We start from the raw sequence: 17,154 nt of genomic DNA, 5'->3' as shown, positions 1-17,154 counted from the left end.
GAGTCCCAGGAAGGAACTGCTAGAGCACCTCATCGCAGGTTACAATGCCCCACGTTCCTTCCAGAGAAACCAGTAGGTCACACATCACTTACATCATCTATGAACGGGCCAGTGTCTACAGTTCGTCAATTCACCTCCATCGCATGCTCAGTTATTGGCTTTGCAAACTGATCAGCTGGTGCTGACTAGACCATGTCTAATATGTTAAAAATAACCACCCGAGTAGGTATTGATACTGAGGCTCCTCACCAGGCAAAGTGGGGTCGCTGAACCCGGAGCATTAGCAACACCTGGGGGCTTGTTAGAACTACAAAATCTCAGGCCTCATCCAACACCTGCTGTTAGAATTTACCATTTAACCCAATCACAGGTGATTCATATTCACATTCAAGTGTGAGAAGCAGGGAGAGAGCTTACAAGCCTGCAGACCAAGCCTTGATAACTCAAAGCTTCTCAATAGTTTTTGTTTTGTGGGGGTGGGAGGGGAGAGGGGAGAGAGGACATGCATGCAGGGGAGAGCACAGGGCAAGGGAGAGAGAGAATCTTAAGCAGCCTCCACACACAGCATGGGCCCGACCCCATGACCCTGGGATCATGACAAGACCTGAAATCAAGAGTCCCGACACTTAACGGACTGAGCTACCCAGGCACCCCTCAATAGCAGAGCTTTAACTTCAGACACAGAAGACAGGTACAGGCAAATAGGTGAGTAGTAAACCCTGGACACTGGTCCGCTGTAAGCACCTTCCTCCGACAACGGCCCCTCTTTGGGAGGCTTCAGTCCTAGCCTCCATCTGTGCAGCACAACCACCTCCAGCCCCAAAGCATGCCCCCCCACCCGCCCCCACCAAGTCTATCAAAATGAAACACAGTTGAACCAGTTTTGAACATCTGGCCAGGTTTCATATCCTGCAATATTCTGCCTGTCTCTGGAGAGTGGATCACTTTGCATGTAATTGCTGTTCGATTGAAGAAGCGTATAAAGGGTTTTCTTCAACAGGTAACAATCAAGAGTTCAGGCAGCTGTCTGTTCCAACAGTAAGAGCCAGCTGTGAAAGTTCTTCAATCCCCTTAAAAATAGCCACAGAATGTCACATTTTATTCATGTACACATCTGTCTAAAATTGATTTATTTTAATGATGTTTTGTTTATTTCAATCATTATAATAAAGACTGTTTAATGCTCATATCTGTGGCTTGTCGTGGTTCACACAAAGCTAAAGGTTTCACCTTTTTTCATAGTGACATGTCTTTAAAGGTACTAAAACATCCCTGACAAAATAAAGTACACAAACATGAAGTATTTTTCTAAAGCCATCCGAAGCCAGTTCTTCTGTGCTAACTCCAAGTTTTATACTTCACCATCACTCCTTTGTCCCTGAATACGGGTCATCACAGGAAAATGGTTTTTAAAAAGACTGTCACCAAACACATAAACCAAATCTGAAGTTATTAATTTCCATTCTATTACTTCAGGAAGGAATTTTACATGGTGTCTGATTAACCTTCCAAGACAATGGATCAGTACATTTCCAGTAGGTACAAAGTAAATTTTCATCCTCACTTATTTAAGAAGAGACTTTCAAAAACAATCATTCTGCCTACCTTAATACAGTTGAACCAAAAATGTGGAAATCCAAACATAGTATTGTAATAGGTCCTATAGTTTTATTGCTAATTACAAAAAATAAAAATCAATTAACTTTGTAGCAATTTATGCATGATGGAAAAAATATTCAATGTTCAACACTCTGTGCTTTATTGCATCATACTGAAGTATTCACAGAAAATATTTAAGAGACTGGTTAAAAATTTTTTTTGCTAGACTTTATTTTTTAGAGTAGTTTTAGATTCGTAGTAAAACTGGATGAAAGGTACAGAGATTTCCCATATTCCCCCTGCCCCCACATACGTAATTTTTAAAACAGATTTGCAAAATGCTAAATGACACAGAAAAATACTACCAATCAAATCATATGAGAAATGCCCTACTGAAAAATCTACTTGAGTTACAGTTAGGTTTAGGGAATTTTTTTTAAAGAGACAATAAATCCGTATCTAATGCCAGAATTACCGCAAGACAGTGTCTAATACACTTTGTCTTAATTTTGTCTTGGGTTTCTCCGTTATTAGAAAGTCTGAAGAAAAAAATAATAAATAAAACAATCTTCATAAAAAAGTTTGAGTGGCGTGAGAAATTTAAAGACAACAGTATTTTCTTTTCTACCACTACCCCTTCAGGGACCATGAAAGCAAAATTGTGGTAGCCCTTCTACAAGCTATTTAAAAAAAAAAAAAAAAAAAGCAAACTTACCCAAAACTACCCCCCTTTGTAAATCTTAACTGCCACTCATACAGCCATTTTTCAGTATGTTCTCTTACCTGAAAAGGAGACAGTAGGATTTAGACTTCACCCAGTCAGAAACAGGCTCTCGAGAGTATGCCTGATGCAGGCTGAGAAGTGCAGGGACGACCACTCTTTTTAGGATAAGCTCACTCTTTCCAGAAGGGAAGGAGGGGGGCAAGACGCTGGGGATGAGCAAGCTCCCGCACCAGCAAACGAACGTTAACAAGACTGGTCCTCTCCGCAGAGTCCCACCCCTTGGCCACAAAGTGAGAGGCCAGGCGAACAGTGCCCACAGCCACAACAAAATATCCAGACAGAGCGGCTAAGAGAGACGCTGTTCACCCTTCCAAGCAGAACAACAAATGCAAGCAAATGCTTTTTACAGGCATCTTGCCGAGGAACTGCCCAGGAATGAGTAAGAGGCCCTGCACACCAGAAGTACCACTTGATCAGACGTTGGGGTTTATCAACAGGCAGGGTAAAATGTGCAACCTCCCCTTGAACTCTTCCCGAAAACAAACCTTTAGGTTTTTTTTCTATAAGGAAGGCCACAAAAGATTCAAGATACAAACGTTAAGGAAAGCAGAACCCAATGCCCACAATTGAGGAAATGTAGTAACTTACATGTTGCTGAGAACCTTTGTTTCCACTTCCCCATCTGGCTGCCACCTTTGCCTGTTTTCCTCCTTTATAATCCCACAGGGTTCAAGAAAGGAAATCAAACTTTTTGAACTTTCAGGTTACTAGTCATGTGGATATAAAGAAAAGAATATCCAAAGTGAGATCTGGAGATCATCTCCCTTGCCTAGATAGTGAAATAGACTTTTGTCCTCTAAATAGATCAAGAGGATTTTAATTCTACATCATGTTAAGATGCTAACACATACATACGGGATTTATCCACCCATAAGCGCTAGCATGGCAATGAAAAAAAAAAAAATCAGCTTTTGCCAACATGTGCCAGAGAACATAAAACGTTTCACAAAACGACGTTCCAGGGTAAAGTTTTAGGATGGTCAACCTACATAAACATCACTAGAATCGTATACTGCAGGATTTCTGAATTTTTAATATGTTCACATTCAATCTATTAAGTTTTTTGCATTGCTTCCCAAACTTACTTAATCACGAAACCCTTCGAGGGCCATTCAGAGAGAACTGTATCTCAGGAGACTAATTTGGGAAATGCTAATAACTAGATTCCACTTGCCAGTTTTTAAGCAACAAACCTGACATCGTGATTAGTTTCCAAAGCACTTAGAAAAGCTATTATCAGGCTTCCCATCTATCTCAACTTGCACTATAGCTCTGAAATTACAATGTGATCCATTTCCAGATTACTCATCATCATCAGGCTAAACTTTTCTCAATGAAAGCATGTGGAATGGAAGCATACTACTATATTCAAGTTACACAGGAAAATAGGAGGTAGAGGATGGCATCTATCCTCAAGAAGCTGGACATGTTGCTTTAGACCTCGACAGTTATGATAGTGGGCACACGGCTACACCATGGTTACCCATTTGTCCTCAAAAGTCGAATGTCAGACCTCAGATATTAACATCCAGCCAATGTATCCTACGGAGAGGGCACCCCAGGCAAAAATACTAACACCAAACCAGGTGTAAGCATTAAAATCACCCAAATGCAATACCAATTGCATCCATATGTGCATAGGTCAGCCACTTTGACACACAGACTCACAAAGAGGAAAACGGAGTCATCTGCCACCAGAACATGTGTAAACACCTGACTCCCACTTCAAACACTTCCATTTATCTTGAATCTTAGGGTCCTGTAATCCCCCACAGATCCCCACAGTCTACCACCCTCATTTGTATGAAGAAGCAGGATTTCAGGATAGAACCAAAACAGACTGGTGGTTCACAGCTGTTGCACCGAGATAATTAAGTGAACTCAGAACTGTTGTCCAACCGCCCCAGCTACTCCAGAGCACACTACTCCACACAAGCAATTTTTCCCAACTATGTCATTTTAAAGGCGAAAATCTTCCTAAAATGAGTTACATTCCTCTAATCCTTCCAGTAAGATATTGAATATGATTTTCAAATTGCCTTAATTCATATAGATTCTACTGAATAGAATTCTCTATTGAAGAGACTAATACATTGAGAAACAATTATTTTACTTAAAAAATGATTCAAAGAATACAGGATGGTGTGATGTTTAGCAAGGAGCTTAATTTCCCTGAGCCTTATTTTCTTCATCTGTAAAACAAGCAATAAAAGTCACATAAAATAATAATGTCATGAAGCTGCATGAGAATCAAAAGAAAAATACAGGGGCGCCTGGGTGGCTCGGTCAATTGAGCATCTGACTCTTGATTTCTGCTCAGATCACGATCTCACGGTTCGTGAGTGAGTTCGAGCCCCACATTGGGCTCCGCACTGACAGTGTAGAGCCTGCTTGAGATGGTCTCCCCCTCTCTCTGCCTCTCCCTCCCTCAAACAAATAACTTTAAAAAAAGAAAAATACAAACTCCAAAGCTCTGGACAAATTCAAGACACATATCATGTTATTACAGTATCTCAAGACGTTCTTTTAGCCACTGTTTAGCAAAAACCAGGGAGCTAACCAGAGTCCCTGTTTACCATGAGGAACACCCATCTGTGTCTCATTATAATAAATGGATATAGGCTGAGAGGTCTTAACCATTGTGAAAGTAACACAGGTTTGTTTAATTAAACAGTTCAGCCCACAGAAGACAAAATTAAAAGTAAAAACTCCATCTTTCATATTAATTACCACCACTGCTGAGCTTTAGCATGCATTCACCTGTAATCACTTTTAGGTGGCTCATATTCAAAACAGTTTCCTTCTAATGAATGAATCTATCCCATTTCAATTATGGTTTCTAATAACCAGGTGATCTGAATTCTACCATTTCATTTTTTCAGGCTTCCTGGTTTGATATTTTCCTTTGCTGTTCCTTTTTGGAATATACTTTAAATATGAAATGGAGCCAGGCAATGATGGTGTACAGCATGTTATGAAAAGGTTATAAATCTCACCACACACAAATAATATTTGAAGTGATGAAGGTGTTAACAACCCTTATTTTAAAAGTCATTCGACAAGACACGTATTCAAATCATCACGTAGACCTTAAACCTACACAATGGTAATATACACCAATTATGGCTCATTAAAGCTGGAAAATAAATACAGCCCTACTCAAATACAGCCATAAACAAAATTATGACTACACATGTGAAGTGTGTAAAAGGACCACAGCCCTGTGATACCTTTAACCTCTCCATTTTCTCCTTTTACGTTCAATTGACCAGTGCAATAATAAAAACATTCAAGAAAGAGGGGAGGGGAAGGTGTACACTCTATATTCAATTTTGTTTAAGTACGCTCCACACCCAGCATGGAGCCCAATGCAGGGCTTGAACTAACAACCCCAGGATCAAGACCTGAGCTGAGATCAAGATTCAAATGCTTGGGCGCCTGAGTGGCTCAGTAAGCCTCCGACCTCGCCTCAGGGCATGATCTCACAGTTCTTGAGTTCAGCCCCTTAAGGAGCTGGCTCCCTGTTGTCAGGGATCCTGATTCTGTAGTCCCCCTCTCTCTGCCCTTCCCCCCACTCATGCATGTGCTCTCTCAATATTAAAAAAAAAAAAAAAAAGACATTTAACCGACTGAGTCACCCAGGCACCCCTAAAGGTGTACATTTTAAACTTACACAATGTTATATGTCACTTCTATCTCAATAAATCTAGAAAATAAAGTCAATACAGGTATAGTAACTATGCAAAAAGAAAATTATAGATCTTAATATAAAAACAACAATATAACCAAGAGATTGGATGAAAAGATGAGAGGAAGTAGGACTGTTCATTTTTTTTTTAATTTTCATATCTAGGAGTCAACAGATACTGTATAAAGTTAGTAAATCAATGAATATAAGGTTTGTTATTACTCACAACTGTGATAATTATCACACACACAAAAAGACAGTTTTATACACTTAAATTATAGAAAGAAAAAAAGCGCAGATAACCCAAGACACAAAGAAAACCTCAAACTCTCGGAGCAAGCCCTACTTCTGGGGAGACCCACCTGTGCCTTCAAGCTCTCTGTTCCAAGTAAGGGCTTTCTGCCTCAGCTTTGCAGAGCCCCCACCAGTCGGGGCACTAGGGGAGCTGTCCTTGAACCTTCCTTGGAGTTGCTCCAAACATCACCAAATTTGGCAGACATGCTTTAGAGTCTGAACAATTAGGGGTTAGCCATTTCCTTCTCTCAGTGAAGATTACCCCCTCTCCACTTTTCCGTGAAGGTTTTCATCTCTGCAGTTCCAGGGAAAAGAATGGACACGTTCACCCAAATTCCCTTGAACCAGAAACCCTCACCTCCCAACTTGCTTGAAGTTTCTAATTGCTTTCTCCATTCTTTAGTTTTCCTGCCTCGCCACTGCCTCCCTCTAACCGCCTCTTTCCTTTCAAATCTCTCAGTGCCAAAATCAGCGGTGTGCTGAGCTAAGCTACACTGCCAGCAAAAGACAAGGGTGGGCCTCTCTTCCCACGTCCAGTGCTGGTGGGAGCACCTCACCATGGCAGTCTGCAGACAGTGCGAACCAAGTTTCCTGCCCCCTCCCCAGAGCCAGGTGTTAAGTGTTAACTAGCACACCACCAGAAACGCCTGGGAATTTAAAAAACAGGTTTTTTTTAGAACTGTGTGGAAAGGAAGAACGTAAGAATGTTTAATGAGAACAAGACTTCTATTTTGGCTTTTCTTAATGAGTTGATAGAGAGACAGCTTTACCTATTTGACACGGCCAGGTAAGCAGCCTCAACAAGACAGAGCAGTGTTACTGGAATACCATAAAACCAGTGAACATGAATGAAGGCTGTGTTTCCAGGGTAAACAGCACTCTTTACCAATTCCCTTTAGTATATATTATACAGCATCTTTCCCCGTAGTAGCTCTAAACTGTACATTAAGCCTATTTTTTGACTCTCAGTACTAAGGACTTTAAGGAAGTATCAGCATGTTCATATCCTGGGACATAACGAAGAAGAAACCTTTTAGGTTCAGGCAGATCTGACTCTTTCCTTTCTCCTTCCTCTCCCCAAAATCCCAAAACACACACACACACACACACACACACACACACACACACACACATCACACTTCTACCTCCTTTCCCCCCCAAAAGTCTATTAAAAAGTAAAACAATTTAAAAAAACCAATTATATAATAGCACCCTTGATCCTTTCAACATCCATAAAGATGGAATGGAAAGCCAAGGACTCTGTATACTCAAGGTAAAGTCGACGCATTGTTCTAGGGAACAAAAGATAACTTAGCAGAGAGGATTATTTTAAAGCATGGTAAGGACATGCTAACAAACACTGCCAACTCCATGTGCCTAGACCAACCACCTACTGAATCATGAAAGAAAGGACAAAAGCAAGAAAAAACAGTCTTTGAAGAAATAAACTAAAATTAAAGATAAGAACTTTGGGGCACCTGGGTGGCTCAGTCGGTTAAGCGTCTAACTTTGGCTCAGGTCATGATCTCGTGGTTCATGGGTTTAAGCCCCGCGTCAGGCTCAGTGCTGACAGCCTGGAGTCTGGAGCCTGCTTCAAATTCTCTCTCTCTCTCTCTCTCTCTCTCTCTCTCTCTCTCTCTGTCCCTCCCCTACTCCTGCGCGTGCTCTCTCTCTGTTCCTCCCCTACTCCTGCCCTCTCTCTCTCAAAGATAAATATTAAAATTTTTTTTTAAAAGATCATATGAACTTATATACTCACCAATGTTCCCCTCTTTGTTAGCTGCAATCAACATCTTTCATGGCATCACTGGTTATCCCTATAAATGTCCTCTTTCAATATTATCAGTATCACTAAATCATAGCTAATTATCAGTAAAAGTTGAAATAGTTATGTTTAAAGTTAGAATGGAATCCACAAACAAAAATGCTTCCTAAGTTCTTTTGTTTATATATTTTATCCTGCTCCAAGAAAAAAATACACAAAGCATAACAGAAACACTGCCAGATATTATTCAAGACAGAGAACTTCATTTTTGTCTCACTCTTTAGAGTCAATAAAACACGATTCACTTCACAGAACAGAGGTTGTGAACTGGCAGTGCTCTACGCCGCAAGTCAGACCTCCCTACTATCACCGTCCTGATGTTGGTAACTAACAGAGCCTGGCTTTTAAGGTAAGCTGGACAGCATCAAATGGTGGTTAAGGGTATCAGCCTGGAATCGGATACACCTGGGTTCACATCGGAGCTCTCTGATTTTGTCCAAGTTACTTATTAACCTCTCTACAGCTCTGCTTTCTCGTCTCTAAAATAGGAACAGAAATACCCACCTCACAGGGTCACTGAAAATTTTAAAATAAGAAAATCTACGACAAACACTCAGCATATCATCTGGTATATAGGAGGCACTCAACAAACTGGGATAATAAATTATTACCATCACTAATATTACTGCTTTTGCACAGCATGCCAACCACTCAGACAGTTGCCTCAAAAGTACAGTGGTTGGGGCCAGAGTTTCTGAAACTTTCACCTGCACACACAGTACCTAGGGATTCTGTTAAAAATGCAGACAGTCGGGGCGCCTGGGTGGCGCAGTCGGTTAAGCGTCCGACTTCAGCCAGGTCACGATCTCGCGGTCCGTGAGTTCGAACCCCGCGTCAGGCTCTGGGCTGATGGCTTGGAGCCTGGAGCCTGTTTCCGATTCTGTGTCTCCCTCTCTCTCTGCCCCTCCCCCGTTCATGCTCTGTCCCAAAAATAAATAAAAAACGTTGAAAAAAAAATTTAATAAAAAAAAAAATGCAGTCATTCAGGAAGTTTGCAGTGGAGCCCGAACTCTATGGTTCTAGCCAACTCCCAGGTGATACCGATGAAGCTGGCCTGGGAACCACACTTCAAATATTAAGGATTTGGACCACCTGGATATCCCCCTGCCCCAGCACTCCCCACCTCCATGAAAACACACAGACACACCCGGGTACAGCTTAGCTAAAATGCAAAACACTGAATCCACAATCCAATGTTACCTTCCCTATAAAAATAGAACTCTTTCCTTAAAAATGGTAAAAGCTATGAACCACTCGGGATAATTCCTAAATATAGAATACAATTATAAGAAAGGCAAGGGACTGCTTAACCTGGGGAAATCAGGCCTGGGTTCAAACTCTAGATGCACTGCACATATGAGCTCTTAGAGTGGTTTTGGATTAATTACAGACTCCTTATAAACTTCAATTTCCTTATTTGTAAAATGGGGATAATGGTATCTATAAAATATAAGACATCTCAAATAACAGCTGTCTCAAAAGTGCTTACTATTTATATGCATATCCCACGGCCTGACACATAGTAGGTGCTAAGAACGTGTCGGCTGCCTTTCTGTTCCAAACTGCACTGTTTTAATCACTTTCTAATATAATTCTGGCGCTCTTTCTGCTTTCACTCAACTTGGGCCCTTTGACTCTCTAGCAAACTATCTGAAGACCTGCTGCTACTAAAAGTCTTTTTCATGCTATTTCAAGCTGCCAGCATTAGTAATTTCCCAAGAGAAAGAACCTTATTTCCTAGTATGTTCTACTAATCCTCGAGACTGAAGTCTGGAAGAAAACTATCTGTTTTCCACATGGCTTCCCTTTATTCTAAGTCTCACAGGCTCTTTTTTCTTGCCAGACACAAAAAGGAAAGGAACAGAAGTCCTGGACATCTTTTTTTCTGTCTCTCAAGAGACTGTAACTATCTTTTTCAGTCAGGGAAACTTATTGTGAGAAACCAGTCACTCACTCCAAGATAACTCTCTGTATTCTCTTCTAGTTCCAAAAACTGGAATTGATTCTATTACTTAAGTAAGGTATAAAACACACACGTGCATGCGCGCGTGCACACACACACACACACACATACACACACACATTTGCTGCCCTCCCCCCATCTTGTTGTGGTTTCCTGTCACCAAGCAACAATGATATGATGCCAAAAATATCAGTTGCCCAGTTTAACTCCGTTCCCTCATTGATCTGCCATATTACTTACTGAGTGCCTGCCAAGTGTATCCTGATGTGTAAACAGACATGACCCACACCCTTGAGGATCTAACTATCCTGACCTTCACTAATCTTATTCCTAAAACCAGGCCACACTTCTAAAGCTAGATCTGGTTTCCAAAACAGAGCCCGGGACAGAGTAGGACAACTACAGACTGCATCTAAATAAGCCACGGCAAAACTGTTAGTGATCAGCCCTGGCCACAATCTACTAATGAAATGCATCAGGGCACCACGCGATGAAATCTGCAAATAAAGGTGGTTTCCTCTAAGCCACCAAATAGTGGCCGATCCTGCCCACAACACGGTCCTGGCTGGAATGGCATGGCAGCCCCTCGGAGACCCAGACCCCACAGTAACGTTAGTGTGAACAGCGGTTCCCACAATCTGCCCCGACTTCTGCCTGACCGTGAGCACCTAACCAGGCTAAAATCTTACCAGAAGTTTTCTGAAGTTCACCAGCACACGGAACAGCAAACAGTGGTGACATTTCTCCAGCCACACAAGCCACGTTTAGGATCTTGATGCCTATTTGCAGCTATAATGCTTAATTTTAACATTTAACTATAATATTTTAAAAAAGAGGAAGCCAGTTTTTTCCCCCATATTCAAGTCTATTAAAACTTTCATCAAGCTGAGCTCTATTACAAGACTCATTGTACACAGAAGAGACACTGCTAATAGAATCATCTTGATTAAGAATTCATATAATGTAAAGAACATCAGAAAAACGTAATCAGAATATGTGGAAATTATGCGATCAGATAATCAGCAAAACCTTCTGATGCAGATTAATTTATTGTTCACATTGATAACTCTAATTATGTCTGTGAATTGGAAGATCCCTTTTCGTTATATGAAAACACACTAAGTCTCCTTATTTATGTTAAACTGGGAGAAGAAAAGATACCTTTTACTTTTCCCAACAGAATAAAAAATATAATAATCCTATATTAATCATGGAGATTGCATATATAAGGAAATGTCATCTTGGTAACAGAGAAAGGGACATTAGTCCCAATGATCCTCTAACGGGTGTTTGAAAGAGGTCCAAAGCTGTCTGATATTTCAAACCAACGGGTATGTGTCAAGGATGAAGCAAGGCTCATTTAGGGCCATTTTCTAAGTAGTCTGTTTTAAAGTCCAGGGATAACCACACCTTCCTCTAAAGATAACAACTTAGGTAAAAATTACCCATGGTCCTTTCTACAGAGCAATCTGAAAGGTTTTCTAAGGACCAGATGAATACTTTAGGGTTAATAATTCAGACAATAGCTTTACTTGGATTGGCTGAACTAATACAAGCCTGAATTCATTTCAACATTCCTCTGCTTCACTTTCCCCAAGATAATTCTGAAGGCAGCACAACATCTTCATATTTTAGACAAGAGATTCCCAGGCTGTAGGAGCCACTGCCACGGGTAAACTGCAGAATGATTTGAGGTAGTATAAGGATTGAACCTAAAATAACACAGAATTTCCCAGCAGGAAAAATGACTATCTCTCCCTTCCCTTCTCTTCCCTTCCCTCCCCTCCCCTCCACTCTGCCTCTGCCTCTGCCTTGCCTTGCCTTGCCTTCCCCTCCCTTCTCTCCCCTCCCCTCCCCTTCTCTCTCTTTCTCTGTCTCTCTCTGTCTCTCACTGTCTCTCTCAATAAAGCAAGGGCAGGACTTTGACTCAGGGGTTTGGGGCAAACACTGGCATCTACTTAGGATTGAATGACACTATTTGGTTTTCATTTTTTACCTTTTATTGGATGTCTCTACTATTTCTGGCACCTAGAGTTTTCCATTTAAGGTAGTGATTTAGGGGCGCCTGGGTGGCTCAGTCGGTTGTGTCTGACTTCAGCTCAGGTCATGATCTCACGGTTTGTGGGTTTGAGCCCCATGTCAGGCTCTGTGCTGACAGCTCAAAGCCTGGAGCCTGCTTCAGATTCTGTGTCTCCCTCTCTCTGCCCCTCCCCCGCTCACGCTCTGTCTCACTCTATCAAAAATAAATGAATGTAAAAAAAAAAGGTAGTGATTTAATGTTTTCTTTTTAAGTACATTTATTTGTGACCAAAAAAGCAAAAAGCATTAAATAATACAGGTGGAATATATTCATGGCACAAAGCATGAATGACTGATACTTGGGAAATACCATAGTGTAGGGATTAATGATATAAATAATGATATATTCAAACTTGATCCTCTGGCTTGTGAATTATAAGGTAAAAAGATTTCTTCATGGGCTCCTGTATAGGGAAAAAGAAATGCTCCTTCTGTTTTGTTTTGTTTATTTAAAAATGTAGCCAATTGAAAAGTGTTTTAACCCCATGTGATCCTCTGGAAGCCAGAAAGTCAAGTGCACTATCTTGAATTCCATTATATATTCCTTCCCTCTCTACTTAAAAGATCCCAATATTTTAATTACTAAGAGTTTAAAATGAGGATGCCATTCCTTTTCCATATGACACCAACCAAAATGTATTTACAACCAGGCATATGGCTCCTCCAACATTTTAACATTCTGCCCGATCCATGTAGCATCCCCAAAATGGCTGTTTTCTTGATATGGCTCCAGTAAATGACTTTTTGCTTAAACCAGAGCCACTTACACACAATGGCTTTTAAAAAATCTGCTTGAGGGGCACCTGGGTAGCTCAGTCAGTTAAGCATCTGACTTTGGCTCAAGTCATGATCTTGTTGCTCATGAGTTCAAGCCCTGTGTCAGGCTCTGTGCTGGCAGCTCAGAGCCTGGAGCCTGCTTCAGATTCTGTGTCTCCCTCTCTCTCTCTGCCACTTTCCTGCTCTCTCTCTCTCTCTCTCTCAAAAATAAATTTTAAAAAAACATTTAAAAATTTTTAAATAAAAAATCTGCTTGAATATTGCTATGGTCTGAATGTTTGTGTTCCCCAATACTCATAAAATCCTAACCCCCAAAAATGATGGGATTAGGAGGTGGAACCTTTGGGAGGTGCCTGGCTCAGGAGGCTGGAGCCTTAACGGATGGGATTAGTGCCTTATAAAAGAGGCTCCAGAGAGCTCCCTAGACTCTTCTACCATGGGAGGACACAAGCAGATGTATGCGATCCAGAAGAGGGCCTTCACCCCATGAAGCAGGCACCCTGATCTCAGACTCTCAGCCTCCAGAACTGTGAGAAGTACGTGTCTGTTGTTTATAAGCCACATTTATAAACATGCCATAAGTCTGTGGTATTTTGTTATCACCCAAATGGATGAAGACAAATATAAAAGCAAATGAGCCTCCCTTATTTATCTTTTTCTTCATATGATTTTCCCTCACCTGGGCTCCAGGGGAATTTCCTCCCTATGTTCATGTAGCTTAGTGTGACTCCCTTGAGTGAATCACAGAATGTAGTTGGGAAGCCACTCCCTATTCTTCACCCCACTCCAGTTTAATGGGCATTTTGGAATAAAATGAGGAAGGACAGACAATACTGCTCTGTGATACTGGTTTAGCTATCCACACGGTTCGGCCAAGCTCCTAAAGGCGAGTTCACTGTCTGTGCCTAATGTGGCTTCCTGAACAATAAACTTTAATTGTCCCATCGAATCCCACAAATTATCATCTCTGCTGGAACCCAACTAGAAAAGAAGAAGAAATGACCCTGTATCTAATGTGAAGGAAAATGGTTAACAATGAAATTAATGATGATTGCAAATGTAACCTTCAAGATGCACAGAGCCAGTAATCCCTCCAAGAACAGATAATACAATCTGATTGCTTCTGAATGTCAAATGTACCTGCAAGAAATAGCTATGTAAATTTCCAGGGCAGGCTCTGTATGAAGAGTCCAAAGCTAATTTTTAAAATCTAAGTCATTGTTCCCATCCCTCTCAATTCTGTCAAATTAGACCTTTACTTCTCTCGTTTTTTAAATGACTACACACTCACACCTCCGAGGCAGTTCTTCAAACAGGGCCATGGGGCCAGGTATGTGTGTGCAAAACCTCAGGTCTGTGAAACCTTGGCATGTTACTTAACCTTTTTGTCCCTTAGTTACATCATTTACGAATGGGATTAACAGTGCCCTACCTCATAGGTTTGTTGAAAACTGTACTCATGGCTAGTGCCATGTCAATGTTAGATGTTATGAGTCATAGTCATATGTGACCTTTACATGACTTCTTCAACGCACTGACATGGGTATCACCACATGCCCGTTTTAGGATAAGGAGACTGATTTCAGAGGGCCGTAACAAGGGCAATGTTTCAGAGTCTATCAGCCAAGAAATAGCATCATTTCTACCCTTTGCCCCACCTGAAGCACACTGAAGATTAAAAGCAAAAGCACCTACAGCAGATGACTGAAGGGGCACTGAAAACACATACAGAAACTTCTTTCTAATGACTGTCATCATGTTTTAAAGTATTGATAATTTATTCTGACATTCCACAGTACATATGAATAGAACACTTTTACAGACTAAGATAAGGGGAATCAACCAATAAACAGTCACCAGTTATTATGTTTGCTATTGGCTGGCTCAAACCACTCTCTCCTTACGTGTGACTGCTTGTCCGTAGGGTTTTTATTAGTCTTGACAAAAGTGAGGAAGAGTAAGTGGGCATGACTGAGCTATAGCCTATTTGTGTCATGTGTCTTACTCCCTGATAGTTTCATAGGAAATGGAGCAATACCATTGTCCCAAAGAGCAACAAGTGATGTCACAGACCCACCTACACAAAAGTCTTACCCCCAGCTGGGTAATCAAATATATGTGTGAAATGTCGTTCTAGTTCTCACATGCTGCTAAGATCTGGCACAATACATGGCACATAGTAGTTGATCAATATTTGTTGAATGACATGAAGTAAGTGTGCTTATTTGACATTATTTCCTCTAGTAAAGGGGGCCAGAATGAAGCACATTCAGGAAGTCTATATTCTGATGAACATCAGCCCACCGTGGCTTATTCGGACACCACACCAACAAAACTCACCTGTTTGTGTGTAACTCCAACATGTCAAAAGTTATGGCCAAGGCATTATTATTACCATCCCAAATGTGGCACAACTGCTAATGATTACTCCATATCCATTCTCTTCTCCGTCAGTAAGACAACCTCAAGTGTGCTCAACGAAAGACTACATTTTCAGGCTGTCTTGCAGGTAGGTGTGACTATGTACGTGAATGCTGGCCAACAAAGCACAAATGAAAGTGCCATAAGGAACTTCCAGGAAGGCTGCAGAATTTGAGGGGGCTGCCTCTCAACTGAGAAGGCTCCTTTCTTCTCACTACTTCCCTTTTGCTGCACATCTGGGCTGCAGACACGAGGGCCTGAACTAACCTGGCCCCGAGGGACCCTGAAAAGGGAGCCACATGGCTAGAATGGTAGGACACAAAGGTAGGAATCTGGGCTCCTGATCACTGCAGGACACGTTAGCGTGTCTAACTGAAATTGTCTGCTGTGAACTTTCCATCTTAAGTCATTGCTATTTTACATTTCCTGTTATAAACAGTCAAAACGAATCCTAACTGCGACACCAAATAGGGCTCCACAGAACACACTTTTAGGAATCCCTTACCTTATATCTTTCCAGACTTCTCAACACCATCAACCCTATTTTGAAAAATTATCTTTTACAAAGAAAAGGAGGCATTGCTTTATTTTACATAAAAAGAAACAGCAACCTACAGTATATATGAACTAACTTGGATTTGAATTTAAGAAAGAAAGAAAGAAAGAAAGAAAGAAAGAAAGAAAGAAAGAAAGAAAGAAAGAAAGAAAGAAGCAACCTACTTTGCTATTCCCCAACAATGATGAACACCCACTTACCTAAACACCCATTTTGCTTGTGGGGCTTTAGGTGATTATCTGATCATTTCCTAATAAAGAGCAGAGAGTCAAATATCGGGAAGTGAAACTACCAGATGAATTCCATCCATGCACAGGTACCTCCCTTAGTGTATCACTTAGCAAATGAAAACATATCTGGCTCCCCATCTTAACTGTTCCTCATGGCCCCTCTTTAAACATGCAATTACAAAGAAATTTATTTGTGTAGGCTTCTTCCTCGGGGAAATCCAGAAATCAAATTGCTTCGCCAACAAGGCCAGGAAAACAAATCATTTGTGTTGTGGCTGAGCCATAAGGCTCACATCATAAACACAAGCAGAGGCTGCACAGCTTTGCTCTCACAAAGCCATTTGGGAGAAGATTTTTATGGCAGCAGCTGAAATGTTTCTACCAAAACAACACCTACACTTTGCTAGAGTTATTTTCAGAAGAGTAGGTTTCCCCTACTGCTGTTTAAATTGTTGAAATGTTTAGTTAAAAGCGTCGGTTTGCAGGAGTCTGAGGCTGCAGCCCCAAGAGGGAACTTAGCTGCCACTTTGTGGCTGGGTAACCTAGGGCAGATGACTTAACCTCACTGACCTCAGGTCCTCCACAGAAAGTGGGAATCTGTGGACCCTAGAGAGTCGTCCAGTAATGATGATGTAATACATGCTTAGCACAGTGGCTACCTAATGAGTGCTCCAAAAATTAAAGCTGTATTTTTTCTTATCAAATTTGATGTAAATTCCTTGAATACCTTGGGGAATTTTATTAATGTGGGTAAAGACCCACATTAATAAAAGAAAGGATAAGAACCACATGATCCTCTCAATAGATGCAGAGAAAGCATCTGACAAAATACAGCATCCTTTCTTGATAAAAACACTCAACAAAGTAGGGATAGAAAGATCATACCTCAAGATCATAAAGGCCATATATAAAAGACCCACAGCTAATATCATCCTCAA

At 41.0% G+C, this 17,154-nt stretch overlaps 1 protein-coding gene across 7 annotated transcripts in view; it reads right to left on the bottom strand.

Annotated features, from left to right (window-relative positions):
- PLCB4 (phospholipase C beta 4) overlaps positions 1-17,154 on the bottom strand; it is a 390,400-nt gene that overhangs the window by 308,189 nt on the left and 65,057 nt on the right. For 4 of the 7 annotated variants that reach the window (XM_042980909.1, XM_042980904.1, XM_007086820.2 and 1 more), the window contains exon 1: positions 2,383-2,844. The exons of 1 other annotated variant lie outside the window; for it this stretch is intronic. The gene's annotated coding sequence lies outside the window, so the exon portion shown is untranslated. Of the gene's footprint in view, positions 1-2,314; positions 2,362-2,382; positions 2,845-16,186; positions 16,226-17,154 lie in introns of those variants that run through there. 2 more of the 7 variants (XM_042980906.1, XM_042980907.1) reach the window with 2 other exon arrangements.

Source organism: Panthera tigris, chromosome A3, assembly GCF_018350195.1.
Source record: "Panthera tigris isolate Pti1 chromosome A3, P.tigris_Pti1_mat1.1, whole genome shotgun sequence".
In the NCBI taxonomy this organism is placed as follows: Eukaryota; Metazoa; Chordata; class Mammalia; order Carnivora; family Felidae; genus Panthera; species Panthera tigris.
This window is presented reverse-complemented; position numbering and strand designations above follow the sequence as displayed.